Genomic DNA, 17,315 nt, shown 5'->3' with positions numbered 1-17,315 from the left:
TCAACAAAATTCTTCCTGGTGTTCTCTCCCTGCCCAGTTTCTACTTGACTATCAACTCGACCGACATCACATCTCTTCACTTATCCTTCCTATTTATCTAGTTATGTAGATATCGCCTCGCGCCGAGACTACTGCGACTCGATTCTCGCTCGCCCGTTTGCTTCTCCATCTGAGGCGGCGGAGGCAATGTCGGGGGATACTGCTACTACCATCACCTCCACCTCCAGCAATAACAACAACTTAACCAGATCGACAGCAACTTACGACTACGTCGTATCCGTTGAGGGTGAAGCGTCTGTTTCGAATGGTGTTAATTAGAAAAGACACTGCACAGATGAAAGGTCGTACGATCCCATACAACAATCTATGCTGAACGTATTTTTATGGAACTGACAGCTTTCCTAAAATGTTGAACGTATTTTCCCTAATAACTTTTGAACAAAATTATTTCGTCATAACTTGTTGCGCCACTTGCGCCGATAACAACACACATAATATCAATGGTAGCATCATCTAAACAGCATTGTTCGTGTTTGGTGATTGCACACTATTATCCTTGTATTGAGTATCATAAGATTAGTAATTTTTTTGCATGGACGAGCAATTGTAGTGAAAATGCGCCTCCCTTTGTCCGTTCAGAATGACACGGCCAACCACACCGTATCACCCCCTATAGTGCCACCTCCTTCTGACTCCTGAAGGACTTAGGAATTCATTGGTCGTCCTTTCGTTCGTTCGTCTGTTTGGCCTCCAGCCCGATCGGGTCGTCAGATCACCCAACAGCACACTCTTCTCGTCGGCAAGATTACACCGCAGCCAGTACCCGACCCCCCGGCAGTACAACCGCAGGCTCTAACCATTGCAAACAAGCAAAAGATGGGATCGAGTGAAGTCGATCCGGTGGCGCACGCTACCGCTACAGTTGTAGCGGACTCTCCTTCTACGTTTGACCCCGCTATAAGCTATGTTTAGACAAGATCGAATAAGCTTGTTCATACTATTCGGCGTCACAGCGAAGATTGACTGAGCCGGATCGGCGTAGGCAAATGCTTTACGCAAGCCCATGTCTACAAGGTCTGGCCTGACCGTAGGCTCACCCCAACCTCATCCTGAGAATGTTGTTTCGTAAGTACTGAAGCTCATATGGACGAGAGATGAAAGAGAAATAGAGCATGAAAAATAACTAACTCGATCAGTCAGGGCAAGCTAGGCACATTTGCATAGAAACACCAGCTCGAGCTTGAATAGGCGAGGATCAAAACGATGTAGGCCGAGTCCTAAGGATACGCCTGCATTTCCATTCGTATATCCGTTTATATTCAAGCAATATACAGGATGGGTGTTGTTTTCAGAAGCGCTAATGCTGCCATCAGAAAATTCTGAGTGCGAAGACGCAGACAGACCGAGGCAAGAAGCGAGGGGCGATCTCGTACTGGCTATCAGGTAAGAAGGGCCGCTAATGTGTAAAGATTAACGCTGCGTAACGTATAGAAGCGAGGGTTGGGGTCGATGAGCTTCGTAAACTCTGCTTCAAACAAAGCTCTCCCCCGTCTCCGTGCCCCCTTTTGAGCGACGAACTTATTATCGTTTGTATGGAGGGAAGAAGGAACGCATGTTACTATGATAGATCCGAGTAAACTTAAGTTAATGTAGATTGTGTACATAAAACCAGCTCGCACTATCGAGCCCTGACCTCTCCGGCAATAGCTTTATCTGTCAAGGTTGTATTTGTATCAGCTATCAGGCTCGTTAACAGATCACCCCACTCGATCATGGGCTGTACAGACTCGAAAGCATATATAACACCTAGATAGAAAATATCATCGCTTAAGGATTTTCCAGAGGAACGAACGTCTTGCCCAGTATGCTGCTGCTGGACTGTCCATCCACCGAAAAGTCAACGATACCGACACTCCATTTTATCAAGCAGTTGGTAAAATCAAATAGGTTTTCCGTTATCATACTGTGCCGGCTTTCTGAGTTAGAGGATGTCTGTGCAAGCGTAATGGACTATTTCACTAATATGCTACGGCACCCAGCAACGAGTCTTTAGATAGTAGCTCGTGTTATCTGGCCATAAGCGATGATAAGATCTCACAGCCTCACCCATTAAAATCCTAATCACAACCTACTTCTTTGCACTATACGCTTCCGTTAACACACGGACGCTTGAATTCAACACGGAAACTACTAAGTTAACGATTCATAGATAGTTACGAACGTTACTGTCACCGATCTGAATGCTGTCTTGTAATCTTCTGCAGCTACGTTTCTAATCGCAAATGACATTTCTTTCAGCATTTGACGATTGTGTTCTTGGAGTTTTCCATTGTCAGTTGGGCTTTTGCAGATACATCCATATATATTGGTAATGGATACGCTATATTACTCTCCCACGTTACTAAAGGCCATGCGTACTGCTTCGTGTTAACTAAGGGTGATACAGGAGAATCCGAATCCATGTACTACTGTTTTTTCATAGTGCAGATCAATTTTTTGTTTTCCTTCTAGCGTCTGCAACAGACAAAGGCGTTAGTAGATCAACTACTCAAGAACAAGCGTGATTTGTTTCATGCTTTATGTATATCTTTAGCAAACAATCATATTTTTCTTCTGTGCTTGCCGAATAAGAGCGAGAAAAGCAAAACAAACCCACAAAATAGACAGTGCCTAAAAAAAAAAAAAAAAACAGCCTAGCACACAAACGCTGCCCTTATTAATAGTTGTCGTAGTTGATGTTGATGGTGCAATTTTGTTTACACGCGGTAGATAAACGGGCTTGCAGCGGTTATTTCTGTATGGCGAAGTAAAATTACCCGCCCCGTCGTCGGAGCGTAAGTTGCGCTGTTGCTATTGCAAAGCGATTTCGAAGGCTCACATAGGACCACATAGCTAGGTCTAGATAGTAGCGTTGAAAAAAAAGCTTTAGTCTCTATTCGTTTCGTCTGGGACTGCGTAGTCGGCTGAGGCATCGATTCTAAATGTTTTCCTTCCGACTGTCTTCTGCTTCTCTCTGCGTTTTTCTCGCACGGAGGAAGGTAAAACTCGTCCTCTTTTTTCGGATATAAAATAAAACCCTCGCTCATACAGTGCGCAATCTATCTATATCTTTCTCGTCGTGCCTTCTCTTACGCAGAGTGTTCTTACGGAGAGCCTTTTCTCGCCCTTTTTCTCGCTGTCCTTAGGGTCTCGTATTCGTTCGCTCGGCAAAAACAAACCAAAGCCAGTCTTCAGAGACCAACTCAGCCTCCCAACAACAGACAGCGGAAGCGTAGTGTAGAAGAGCACGCAGACAAGGCGGGGGTGGGGGTGGGGGATGGGGATCGGACGGATACGGAGATCGAAGCTGCACGAATTTATAGCGCGACTGTGTTGAGCTGAATACGAGTTCTGTACAGCTCAGGTTAGGACAGCTTTGGATGCAGATATTGTTGCAATAATGTGCTTCGCTGTACGTAGACCTGTGCTGGCGTCTAAAGGAGAGATAGTGGTGGCACGGAAAAGCATGAATTCATATTTACGTGTGCGTGTCAAATATGTGTAACAACAAAACAAACAATGTAACGAATCAAAAGCCTCACGAGTACGGGTGCACTTCTGCGCAGGATCCTGTCGTGGGGAGGAAATGCGGAGAGTGTGGTCTTTCTCATAAACATGAAGAACAAACAACATTTCAAGAGACTGAAACGGTCATGCTGCCATACAGTTGTCGTTTAACTACTGAAGAAACGGCCGTGGCGGATCAAGATTGTCTGGCTGGAACGAAGCTCACTCTCTCACAGGAACGCCAACTTGTCTCGATCTCGATCGTGTTGGTCTCCTGCCAGCCTAAAACAGTATACATCGCCCGGACAAAACTGTCTTTATTGAGGGAAACAGGGGTGTACGCTTACTTTGTAGAAAAATCTTTAAGAAGAAGTATCGTAAAGAGCGTATTTGCATTCTGAGTGCATCTATTTTTCTTATTCACGAGAACATCGAGCTCGTATTAACCGTTCAGATAAGGCGCCTTCATTTTTTTCTTATTTTTTAATCAGGTTTTTTTTTTTTTTATTATTTTTGATGCACTAGCTCGTAAAATGCGTTCGTACTTAATGATCCGATGTGAAGTAGACGAATCGATGAGCCTTGATAAATCGTTAACTGAAACATCGGTATTTCCACTACTAAGCCTAGTACTAAGGTAGATCATTAATTAGGTTGCTAGAATTTTATTTTCAAGGTTACCGATCAAGTCTCAAGAACGATTATTAAGAGTTTAACAATTTGACGCAACATTGGATCTCGAGTTGTTTACGCACGTAAGTGAACATGTGACTAACCTCATGATTTAATGTGAGAACTTACCTTATAGCTTACTACGACGTCCTGCGACCAGCCGAAAGTTAGTAAACAACTTATTTTATCCTTGTTGATACTCCAAGTATTGACAACTAGACGCAGACAGGCGAGTTACCTTTTTTTTAGATTTAAAAAATTCTATCCCACCACGATAGGTCGACTTTAATGGAATAGCTAACTTCCAGGACAGATTAGCGTGTTACCTCCTCCGTTGTCGTCCAACTTCTTTCAGCCACTGTCGTGATGTCAAGCCCTCGTACGATTGCATTTCTCATTTACTCGATCTTATAATAAAGAGATCGGTTGGCGTGCGCAACGATGGCAATGTTGTTCAGTAACGAACAATCGCCTACGTCCTTCTGGTTGCGCACGTTGCCTTATCCGATTCCGTTCACTTTGTTTTGACGCTAGTGGATGTGGGCCAGAATGGTACATCCAGCCCAAATGTACTCACTTAATAGATTCGATATATTCGGCACAAAGAAAGAAAAGACAACAGGTGTGGCTAAAAGCACATTCTGGTATCGATCGAAATAACACGAATTTGTATTTCGAATCCGTTTTTCCCGCTACTCCTTCCTGATAGAAAGAGGTATACCTGGCATCGAAGTCACCTGCCTGCTTTCCGCTGGTCAACACCTGCCTATAGAGATGTCATTAAAAACATAATCGACCCAAATTCTCATTTCTCTATCTTGTCTGAGATAGCTTTTATTGAGCATTGAAGGAAAACTTCTGCGTTCGAACCTCGAGTAAGAAACCGAACTCGAGTAGAAAAGGAGTGAAAACCCTTTCCCTTGCATATGAACGCAATACATTTTATTGTTCCGCTTAATGGGTTTCCTAGTACGTAACTCAAGTATTTAACGTAAATCTTAATAATGCTTATGCCTATCCCAGAATGCAGCTCGTGAATAGGTGATTCACCGTTCTGCAAACCTATTCTACCGTTCCGCACAACAGGCAGATTGCCTTTTCGTGTTAATAAAAAAACTTCAGATATCAGAGCGTTTTTACGTAAAATGGGTCTACGTATTTAATAATACTATATGTTCCGAAGCGACATGTAAACGCTACTCAACATGCTATGAAAAACGCACGTTAGAGAATACATTTTTGCTTCGTATCTCGGAACCGTGGCCGATCGGTCCAGTCCGTACGTTATTATCTAAAAGTTTTTCCTGTTTGTCTTTACTATGGCATTTTGTAGCTGAACTAATCACTTGTGACGTTTCTTACAGCTTCTCCAACGTGCAATTGCTCGGAGTAGTAAATGTTACGTTGTTTTTCGCACATTGTTCGTATCTGTAAGTTCCTTTAGTAGCTGCTGTCTGCTAACGCCGTAAGTGGGGTTGTAGTAGTCAGTAAACCGCTGGAAGCTGGGTACTCAGTGTAGAAAAAGAGCCGGATCAGAGGCCGTAGTGCACTGATCCTTGTCTACATTTCGCAAGCTAAGTGACCGAAGAGATTATTTTAGCTGAACAGAGGCGGATTCTACTTAGGCGTTGCAGGCGCACTCCGTTTACCGGTCAGCCTGCCCCTAGTGCTCAGGCCAGTACACTGAAACAAGCCTACGTGAGTCGACTTTCATTTCAGCATTTCTGAACAATTGCCGTCTACTGGCAGAGGATAGATATAGTCTAAAAGAATCTATTACCCCCTCGTGGGGCACCGTGAGAATAGTCTCACCAGTCAGGCACACCAAAAACCTGGGGAGCAAAGAAAACGACCGTGTGTCCTGTAAGGTCAGGAAGCCACCAGCCCGACAGTTTGGTCAGGAAACTAAAGGAAGTAACTGACGAACACAGCACTGTCTTCATTAAAGGGGTATTTTTAATTCTTCTTTACAAGCTCACAAAACACGTTTTGTTTAGTTGAAGTACACGTACAATCGAATGACTTTAGCAGAAAAAGCTAGGGTACTTACTATGATTCTATGAACCTTTTTACCTAACAGAGGGTAAAAAGATTCTATTGGAATTGGCAGCTAAAATAATACTAGTCGTTGACTGAGAGGCCACGAGAGTACTTCGATACTAACACTTCTGAAATCGTCATAAAAAGAGATCATAAAACATATTGACAGCTTGCTTATTCCAAACCGCTAAAGGGTATTTAAAATTTCATAGTTTTAATACCCTTATGCTTGTCTGTGTTCTTATCAAAAACAACAATAAAGGTCTAGTCGTTATTGTTGCAAAATGCATTGCTTTCAAAGCAAGAAAGCGTTAGCCGTAACAGTAGCATTAGAGGCAGCGGTCGAAGTATGTTATGGAGTGGTGCGATGGCGGAAAGCGTTCGCAGTTTCACCGAACCGTTTTTCGAATCGGCGGTTCTTTTCTCGGGGAGTACGGGTTTTCCAGTACGCCAGCCAACCTAAGAGAACGAGGAGCAAGAGGCGATGAGGTATCCACGGACGAAGTCCAAACACGGGCTGGCGGTGCCGGCGTGGCGTAGACGGCTATACCACAGAAGCTATGTGCCGCGGTCACGTCCGAAATGCATTTTCTAGTTTCTATCCTCGGTTTCGCCCATCCCGTTTCCCCACCAGTAGCGGAGGCTCCTCTTAGCGCCATTGACCTGGTGTACCAGTCTCGCCAGCCGTCGTAGCTTCGTCTAGGTTTAACTTAGGCATCTGAAGATGACGCATCCGCAGGCAGTTCTCTTCGCTGGTTCCTTTGCGACTATAGACACCACTGCGACTCCTTCTCCCGTCCCTTATTTTCGTTAGGCTCCAACTTCGGGTCGTCGACTCCTTCGTACCTCCTTCGCATCTCTTATTCGCGCGACGGTTTGTCTGCTTCCTCCGGCTTGAAACTTTGCTTAGGCCATTTCTTCCTCACGCGGACGCACGCGGTACGCAAGACCAGTGGCTGGCGGAGAGCCAGCTTCGACGGCGGCGGCGACGGAACCGCATTGCACCTTTTTTTCGATAGCAGCATACCATTCTTTATGTGGCACCTTTCCTGCGGCGTCGTTCCTTACCTCGTTTCTCGTTGCCAAGCTTCGTCTCATTCTTCTTGGCGAGTTTGCAGCGTTGCAAGTCGGCCCCACCACCTCCCTCGCGGTTCCTGCCGCTGCCTCCGTCGACACTACAACCAGCACTGCTACCACATCCACACGTCAGACGTAGACAGAGCGACAGCGGCCGGTGCTACACAGCAGCTCGTAAGACTGTCTCGTTTTCTTTTACGCCTCTGCAGCCCCTTTTGCCTTTAAACCCACGATTAAAGTCAGAACCCGTGCACCGACCCGTTTCTTTAAAGCAAATCATGCAGAGACGAACTCGAGAATAGAAGAAGCACGGCAAAAGGGGGGGCTAGTAGTGGATGACGAGGAAACAAGCTTAATTACCTAAGAGTATTTTGCGGTTCTGTGCTTTCGCAGTTGTCGCCGGCACGGACACACGTACACACACACGGCCAAAGGCCGGTGCGATAGGTGGCCCTCATCACCACTACCGATTTAACTCCTTGAGAAATTTTTCGAACATTGCGCTAATCTGCACTGCAATAAGCAATACGAATAGGTTCTAAGTAGATGTTTTTCCACGAAGTAGCTTGTCTGTATGATCCGGTTTTAGAGGCGCCATGAAGAAAGTAGTTGTTGCACTCAACTTAAAATAATAATCTCGGACAAAGATCAGTTTAACCGTTGACCGAGTTAATAACAACGAGTTCGATAACGTATAATACAACAAATTACAATGACATATATTCGAAATTGTAAATGCTATATACTCTAATATCGATCATGGACCATTATTAGGTAGATGCAATTATGAGTCAAAAATTCACTTTTTTTTTTTTGAAGGACCACATATGTATGTATGTAAGCAGGGTCAGTTGCCAAGTGGTTGGGACAGGCCTTAAGCGGAACCATCTCTGCGGACACCATATATTATACAAATAGATAGGTTTAAATGCGAGCGATAATTACTGGTATTATGGATTTTGAAATACGCTAACTGGGATCGGAAAACTTCAGATATTGAGATGGCATTTTTCGAACGTACAATTAAGAGACGTCTTCCAATTAGGTTCGTTTTTCAATATCAAAATGAGGCAACACGCTCCAAATGGGGCTCACACCGCTCAGTGTGACCTACCTATATTTATTTACAATTACGTGGGTATTTCATCTTCACTATTTAGGCAACTGTCTTATAACAATCTCCCACTTGTCACAAAACCCTATTCGAAGCCCCACTTGAAATTCTTTTTTCGATGTTGAGACCAGTGGAACATATGAACGCCTGAAACAGATGTGCCATGCGCGTCCTTGGTCCCTAGCAACTACTATAACATCTTTAAGTCTGTCAAACGTCATGTTCTTCAAAAGGACTTCAGAACAGATCAACAAGTCTATGGAATGAAGACTAAGCAGCCAAGTTAACCCAAACAGAATTGGTGTTCTGTCTCTGTTGTCTCTTGGACTAGCATTTATCGTGTAGCTAGTTACAAGTGCGCAACGACGACACCGGCAACACGGTATAGAAGATATCGTATCATCATCGATCGCACGGGCATCTTCGCACATTCCATTCGAATCAAATCCTGTCCTGTTTTGCGCCTATCGGTAAAAGCCTTTCGAAACTACATGGTTCAGCAAAAAGGACCGTCGAACAGATCGCCGGTTCGATTTCGTCACGAACTTTCGTCCATTTACTGTCTTAGGTTTTCGTTTTCCGTCGCTAGTTAGTTTTTTTTTCGTCCAGTTCGCCGTGTCGCTCGCTCCTTCAGTGCGCGCTACCCCATTTAGCAAATACGAATCGAACGACGCTTGAAAGAATTCCAAGTCTGTCTTGGAGGGCCTTTGCGATTTTGAGGTCTCTTTTATCTATTTCTCTTCAGCCGGTTTGCGAACCTATCTCATGACTACCTCAGTCCAGCCCTGACTATGGTCTGGTAGACTGCGCTGTCGTCCGGGGACTGGCAGCTCGGTAATTCGGACATAGTTTAGTTCGAGTGTTTCTCCTGTCGTAGAGAAACACTGAGGTTAGTTTTTTGTTCTGTCTTTCTCTCGGCTTTAACGTCTCTACCGTTATCGTCCCTGCTCATGAGGCTTGTCTCATTCGCAACACTCTCTACGCGATAGAAAGACCTATACCGCTCATCCGCTTTAACGAGAGACGCCCTAGCCGATTAGTAGCATTCAACAGCAGTTTCAACGGTAAACGAAAACGATATATATATATAAACAATTGGTTTTATTATACGTAAAATGCGTGCTCGTGGAAAGAGAGCGCGGAGCTCTGTTGCAGTTTTCTAATATAGGTCCAACAATGTAATTGAGCTTCACTAATGATTCTAGTTCAAAGACGAGTGGTTATTGCAAGTCTACTGTTTATTCTTTATATAAAAAATGCAATTTTGACTAGGGTAAGATTATGTCCGTTTGCAGGGAAACCTTTTACACATACAATTTTGAGCAATGATAGTATAGCCGACAATGGTGTGCTGGCCGCCGCGGTTGTGACTGATGCATGAGAGGAAACGTGAATGATTCTTCGTACCGACTCAGGATTTCAATATTCGAGCAGCGCCTTTAAATTGCCACCAATCTCCTAGATTCATACGAGACTAAGAAAAAGAATTACGGACAAACGACTAAGCGAAGCCGACATCACAGCCTTAAAAGTCGACGTAGGGCGACAGCTAACAACAAAAACCCAGATGGAAAAGTGGTGGCGATGGCTACCGCTACGTCTCTTCGACCCGATGGGCTGAGTGCCCATCGAATTGAGCACTAAAATACAAGTCAAATGTAAGAAAACGACGGATGTTACCCTAATTCGATGTAATTGCTCTAATCGAGCTTACCTCGACTTCGCCGGCCGCCATGGCTGCGAAGTAAGCAGTGAGAAGGTTCTAGCGGCTAACGTAGCAGGCTTCAGCTCGACGGTTCTTACTGCCGGACAATCCCTGAATATTTGCCGAAGGTGCCTAGTCTTCTGTACGTTCCTGCTTTTGTTAGCGATAGTGGCTTGCGAGAACAGTTTTTTTTTTACTAAGGGGAGCCTATTGTAGGTGTTTAGATCACGTATTCTGGTCGAATTTCTACGAATCATTTTACGTAACCGTTAAACCAACCTGCTGGCCAAATTGACCACTACCAGTGTTACCTAATTACCTACATATATATAAGCTGATGTTTATATAAGCATCATGTAAAAAACATAGAAAGAAGTGCTTGCGTGACCCCGAGTTAGCTACAGTAAATATATTGAATATCTTTCCGAAATCGCTAGTTTCTAATTATTCACGATCTGTTAAAGGTAGATGATGGGGTTAGGAAACTGTTCTTTGCATGTATATGTATATGAATGTATTGTAAACCTATAATGTATGTACCTCAGTGGAAAACAAAAGAACTGCGAATTTTACCCTCATTAATTAAACGCATTGCTTTCCTTCAAGGAAGCTCAACGCAGATGGCTGTTGCTGTTCTTAAAGAACCCGGAATTCCCACGTTAGTCATTGCGCATCGTGTTCGATTGACTAATATGCTTGTTATATTAAACGCACACATATCGTTAGGTGCTTGGCTCTTTGATCAGACCGCGGCGTGTTTTGTATCAAAGGGGGCTGCCGGCTCGGCCGGTCGCCCGACCAGGACCACCCCGACCTCGTGGCGCTCGAACGAGAACAAGCGTCAGACGTCTTTTCAAGCCCTTACGAGGATACAAGACGACGGCAGCGGTGGCCGATATACGAGCCACGTTTTACCAGCCGTCCTCGTAGCCACCCTTCGCCATTCTTTGGTCATCACAGAACATCACTTTGGATATCGACATCACAGGGCACTCGATTTAAGCTCAAGTTGAAATAACTCAATTAGAGTTAAGATAGATGAGAACGAGATTGATACAGCGTATCTATACGCAGCGGCACGAAAACAGCACTCAAATTCACCGCCGCAAGGGTCGTTGACGATTTCGAACGTTTTTAATAGGCCGCAAGCAATAATAGTGAAAGGCTGTTCCATGCTTTTCGGTCGCGTGCGTTATCTTAAGTAGATATGCATCTACGCGTATGCACTTTAGATAGATACGCCGAAGTACATTAGAACTAGAAAAAGGTCCTAGTTGCTTGCCGTCTGCCTACTAATAGTAGCGTTATATAATGGTTTGGTCGAGTTTGATATGCCGACTTGTCCATCTGAAATGGCCAAATCAGCGCCGCTTCGAGTCGTTACCATTAACTAATACATGTTTTTGACCGTGCGTGTACGTACGGTTAGGCTAAAAGGGCAAGACGTTCAATTTCAACGCGATAAACCAACGTGCCATGTTGACCGCGGCCAACGAGCCAACATGCGCAATGATAGGCTAACACAATCGTACCAAGCATAGCAAACGACAAGAGTGCTCCGCAACATAGTTAGACCTTTAAAATGGAGGAACAAGATAGTCAGAATCCGTCGTCGTTCTATTCATGTCGATTCAAACATCGACGAATATCGAAAAAGATAAGTTTCAATCCATGTCTTTCCTTGGCCACCCATTGCCGCCCAACTTTGAATTGGGCTATGAACTTGAGCCGCTTAAGCCTGCCCGCGTGCGACCCATTTTAGGATTAACTGTTTTAAGTTTCTACGATTCGTCCATAATGGATGAATCGAGCGGCGAAGTCAGACGATCGGGCGGTTGACGTTTGACGAAGGTGAACCAATATTACCCCTCATAGAAAAGCATAAACATGGGGGGTTGTAAAATTTGTCATGAGGTAGAGTCATGCGCCGAGGATGATAACGTGTATCCAGGCAGAAGCAATGCGAGAGAACGAGACAGAACCGAACAGAGCTGCGTATCGCTGTCTGCGCTTGATTTCGATGATGCTTCCTACCAGATTAAGTTGAAAAAATAGGCCAAGAACTCGACGGTCAGGCTGGATACCGCTCCGAGCTCATGTAAGAGAAGATATCGTTCATTTTATCTGCTCATTTGTGAGTTGTTTTTTTCTAGAGATTCAAAGTTAGTCGTGGAGCATAAAGTTTAGGGAATGTTTGCGGCGGTATCTTCTTAAGGCTAACTAATGATTCGTGCACATATACGCTACATATTTTATATAGAGATAATGATGACAATCGTACTTCAGCTATCGGATTAAGACTGGAACCGCCGTAAGGAGACCGCGAACCAACGTCGATCTGATCGTTCTCCCCGTCGGATCTAATTTGCTATTAATCAGCAAAGAAAGATTGTGTTATCCTACGCCATCTAATCCTATGGTACGAAAATACGTACGTCGATTAATATAACTATAGTGAGTGGTATACAGGTGTGCATTCGGCTATATATTGGTAGTAGCCTTTTTGTAACCTTCACTCTCGAACAGTCTCGTTACCTAACCTTTTCTACAAACATGTTTATAATTGGTAAACAAACCACCTGTACGTGCGGCGATCGTGACCGTAACGCTGACATCATCAGAGCATTAAGAAAAAAATATTTGAAATGTTGCTTCGTTGTTTTCGGTTCCTTCTTTGTCCTGTTTTGGACGTATATATTGTGTCATTTCCCCTTTCCTCAACGGCTTTATCAGCGTTGTCGCCTTTCCTGTTCTTCTGGTCAGATTCGACAAGACATTGAGGATCCTATTCGGCGGAAATATGGAATTATGTTATGGCGACGTTTGCCAGCTCATGTGAGCTCAAGAATTACTCAGAAGTGACTATGTTAGTATGATGCAGGTTGGTAGCGGGTGATAGGGGTACAGTGCCAGTGCATACGAAATGGAGGAAAGCTTCCACTGGGAAAAAGAACCGTATTAACGGATAGCGACGAAACAAATGAAATCGGGGATCAACGCGTGTCACATTGCTTGTTACCTTAACCGCTTGAATAGATGTTGCTGAAATAGAGTCAGACAAAATGAGATTGGCACAGTTAGTGAGATAGTCCAAAGCAATGCATTTAGCAGTAGGATACAGAACAAATTTATGTAAACAGGAAAGACGCGCACGCACACGGTTTTACGTCCATCATACGTAATAGAATATCGTAGTCGCCGTTTGAATGTAAAATAGATAAAGATGCATACGCTTTGGAAAATAGCGATTGCCGATCAACCTGTGCGACGAATTGGGCCGATCTAACTGGGTCCTTTGAGGGGAACCCAACACGAAAAAAGCACAACAGAATAAACACTCCTGTGTGTTTCTTCATCGAGAGCCCATCATTTTCAAAGGCAGTCGAAACAGCAACATCAGCAGTAGTAATAATAGTCAAGGAGAGAGCGTAGAAAGCAAAAAGAGTAAAGAAAAGCACCATATGAATAGACTCAGGCAGAACGAAAGCGTTTAAAGGGGAAAAGACGGAACTCAGGGTCTGCATAGCTACGGAGTTCCATCGAGAGTTCTGTTTTTGTTGGTTTATGAAATAGAAGAGAGAGTGAGATAGTCCCGGCTAGAAGTTACGTTGACTGAATTAAGGCGATGACGAAAAGAGCTGTGAGCGGCTAATACGCGATTTTTGCTATATAGTTGACTTTTACTCGATCTTGACCTGTTCGTCCTTCTACTTTAAATTTACGAACGGCTAAACACTGCACCAAACAAGCATGCTCGTAGATAGTCACTGTCTCGTTGCTCTTTAACGAGCTTTTGGCCGTCGATCTTGTCCCGTACGGGTGCACAGTCAGCTAGTATGACTACTATGCCTATAATGATAGGATTAATCTTGTCTAATAAAAGAGCATTGTCGTTATGGCAGAAGTGCTTTTGCATTGCCGATTAAGAGTGACGAGGGCGTGAGGCCGTATGTGCATGTGAGTTCGTACGGGTAATTGTCTTGACGAAGGTTCGCGGAGCATTTGTAGACTGCTTACAAGCAGTACGCTTCGTTGGACTCTACAATACTTTTTCCCTGCGCTTTGCTTTCTTCTCCGAAGTGCCGAAGAAAAGGATCGTCATGTCAACCGAGAACTGATGAACAGAGATACACCGAAGCCAACAGCAATAGGGAAAACCTTACCAGTCTGTTAGCGCGCACGAGTCGATCTTGTTGGTGCCGCTATTGCATAGGCTGGCCATGTCGGATAGGAAGGAGCGGCGGGAGGGAATCGTGACGCGTCACGCGCAACTGAGGCGTAACGAGATTTTTATATTTACTGGGATTAAGTAAGCTTCCTACAGAAGCAGCGACTGTAACATTGGGACGAGTGCCGGTAGTTACTGCTGGCCTTCTCTTACTCGTCTGATCGCTATAGATAATGATCGTTACTTGAAAAAATTGAGATATTATTGAAATGGCATATGTATGTGCTTACTGTATGTTTGAATTTTCATAATGACGTGAATAAATGTGGGTTAAGTTGATCAGAAACGGTTAATAGACAAATCAGCTACAAACGTTAAAAAAAAGCTATAGATAGATAGATATAACATATAGAGAAGTGTCATAGGATTGGCCTCTCCCCGGATACTGACGGGTTTAACCCTGTCATAGCTAAGGTAGCACCTATATCGTAAGCCAAATATCAAAACGTCAGATCGACAAGTATGCTTTTTATATGGGATTCGGTAAACAGTCTTATATCTAATTTCACACAATTAGAACAACGATTGTAAAAAGTGCTGTAGACCCCCAGATTTTTCTGTTATAAATCAGAACATAACGATGACTTAGTAAAATGTTAGCAAAGTGTGATACTATTGCCATTTTACATAGACTCTGAACATTGCCCAAATGGCCTCTCCAGAGTGTTGTTTATATTACAAGTGGTGGGTCCCTTAGAGCAAGTAGTTCATCGTATGCTACGCTTCGTTTTATGTATTGTCGCCCTGTCACTCAGACTTGTCGGGAATACGGCTTGATCTCCTTGCAACGAGATCTTCGTCCGGGCATGGCTTGCGGAGTTGCAGTATCGCGGTCTAACTGGACTCGAACCTACATTAGAGAGCCGGTTCAGGCAGAACGAGGCGCAGGCTGCATTTTCCACCATCTTTTCCTCCGGACAATTTTCCGTCGTCGCAGGCTTTTTTCAGGAGAACGGCATCCTGTCTGTACATCGTTGTCCCAAAGAAAAGAGCAGGAGGAGTAATCCAGGAGATCTTGTCCAGGCCATTAGCCACACTGATCCTCGGATGCCTGCCTCTTCCACTCACTCTAGCCAGCGTTCGAGCTATTGTTATGTCCTCGCCGCATGCCGAGTATGGGTGCGAGCGCGCACTGAAAGCTTGCGCTGTGCCATCGTGACATAGGACAAGAGAAAAGAACCATGAAGCAGCGTGCAACGAAAATGATCGCGGGACTGGAGCTTCGTAAACTGCCTCCAGGACGTAGACGAAGCATAGTCCTATAGAAGGCGGATGAGTCAGTTAAAATATATTGAAGCCAGCCAGCCAGCCAGCCAGCCAGCCCGTCAGGGCACAGGACGCTTCAAGATGTCAAAAGATTCTTCTTGTATATGCATTATGTATTAGCGTACCAAAAATAATCAAGAAAAACTGCTACAGATCTAGCGGATCGGGCAGGGGGTAATGCGCACAGTATTTGCCCCTTCTTTGGTTTGTTGAATTATGGAATCGACGAATATGCATTATATAGCAAATTAATTGAAGCGAGTGTTAACATCCAGGATTGATTTCCAGTTACATCTTCCTACCATAAAAATGGCAAACAATTTCATCCGAAAAGGAAATATGTAGACACAATGTTAAGTATCCTGAACAAGCTAAAATGGTACAAGGATGCGATTTGAAACTAATGCGAATTATATTACATGTTAGTTGCCTACCGTTAGGCTAAACAATTCCCCAGGTATCAAATGGTCTTTGTACAGGACATTCTAAGTCTTCCGCCTCAGGATCAAGCTACGAACAAACACTAAATAAGATAAAAAGTAGAGCACTATATTTTTAAGCACTAGTGGCACTTAAGGAATAGTTTAATTTCCATGTCCCAAAATACCCTCCTGCTCGGGACTTCGTCAAGCGTAAGAAGATCTACGCCTACGACCGTTGTCGACATCACGATTTATCGGTCAGCTCACTTGAGTCATAACGCACACAAAGCCAAGACAACGGTCCTCAGTATACTTCATACCCTATAATCTATCCAGATGCACGACTTGTCCCTGTGTTAATAAAACATGGTGGACTCGACACTAGTAGTAGCACCTAAACGACGACAACATCAGTAACAACAACCGATGTCCTGTTAATTTACTAATGTCTACAAACACATATCGGTAAGATATATGCGTTTGATGCCTTACTCTGCCTTTGTTCCCTTTCCTCTCCCCTATAACGTAATAACGCTCTGGGAGACACGTATTGGCCATCATCTTTTTAGTTTTAACATACTATTCCAGCTGAGGTATTTGATGGATGCATCTGATGCTCGTGTCAATGGCCAATAGATACTCACCATATATATATTTCCGTTACTTTAGTCTAAGATTGTGAGCTAGGAGCGTCGCACTCAAGTAACGAATTGCCAAAATGGACTAACATCAATCGAACAAAAAGAAAGCCCATCAAGAAACAATATACTATGTAAAATAGCCATTTTCAGGAAAGACAAAACTTGTCGTTGTTGCCACTATTGCTATCCAGATGGTTGTTGATCTTTTTCTCCTCGAGTTTTCCCTGTCGTTTCAATAAAGTCAATCTCAGCGGTAACAGATATAAGACGGAATCGTCTTTTTTCCTCGCGTTTGTGTCCCGGTCCTTCCCACCTTCGGTAGTAATAACATATCCACATACATACATACATACATACATACATACGTGCATAGAGGTAGTAAATCATCGAAAGTGGGTATCATCATTTGTTCCCACTGCGAGTTATTTCACGTTTGACAATTGCCCTATCTAAAACGGGGCGGGTGCATATGTAAACGTGGGAACTGGTTGTCCATCTCTCCAAAACAGCATCGCTGGCAAGCAGTTATTGTATAATGTCGTATAGCTCGATCTGGCCAGCTAAATTGACTGACTGACTGACCGACGGACGAACGGACGGACGG

General features: G+C 44.0%; 1 long non-coding RNA gene across 1 annotated transcript in view; it reads left to right on the top strand.

Annotated features, from left to right (window-relative positions):
* The first annotated feature begins 440 nt into the window (after positions 1-440).
* Positions 441-17,315, top strand: part of LOC147756495 (uncharacterized) — a 47,598-nt gene continuing 30,723 nt past the window's right edge. Inside the window, exons 1-2 of the long non-coding RNA XR_015323891.1 lie at positions 441-1,125; positions 1,353-1,443. This is a non-coding gene — a long non-coding RNA (uncharacterized LOC147756495). The remainder of the gene's footprint in view (positions 1,126-1,352; positions 1,444-17,315) is intronic.

This window comes from Varroa destructor, unplaced genomic scaffold (genome assembly GCF_002443255.2).
Source record: "Varroa destructor unplaced genomic scaffold, Vdes_3.0 BEIS01000003.1, whole genome shotgun sequence".
Taxonomy (NCBI): Eukaryota; Metazoa; Arthropoda; class Arachnida; order Mesostigmata; family Varroidae; genus Varroa; species Varroa destructor.
Note: the sequence above shows the minus strand (reverse complement) of the source record. Positions and strands in the feature narration are given on the sequence as shown.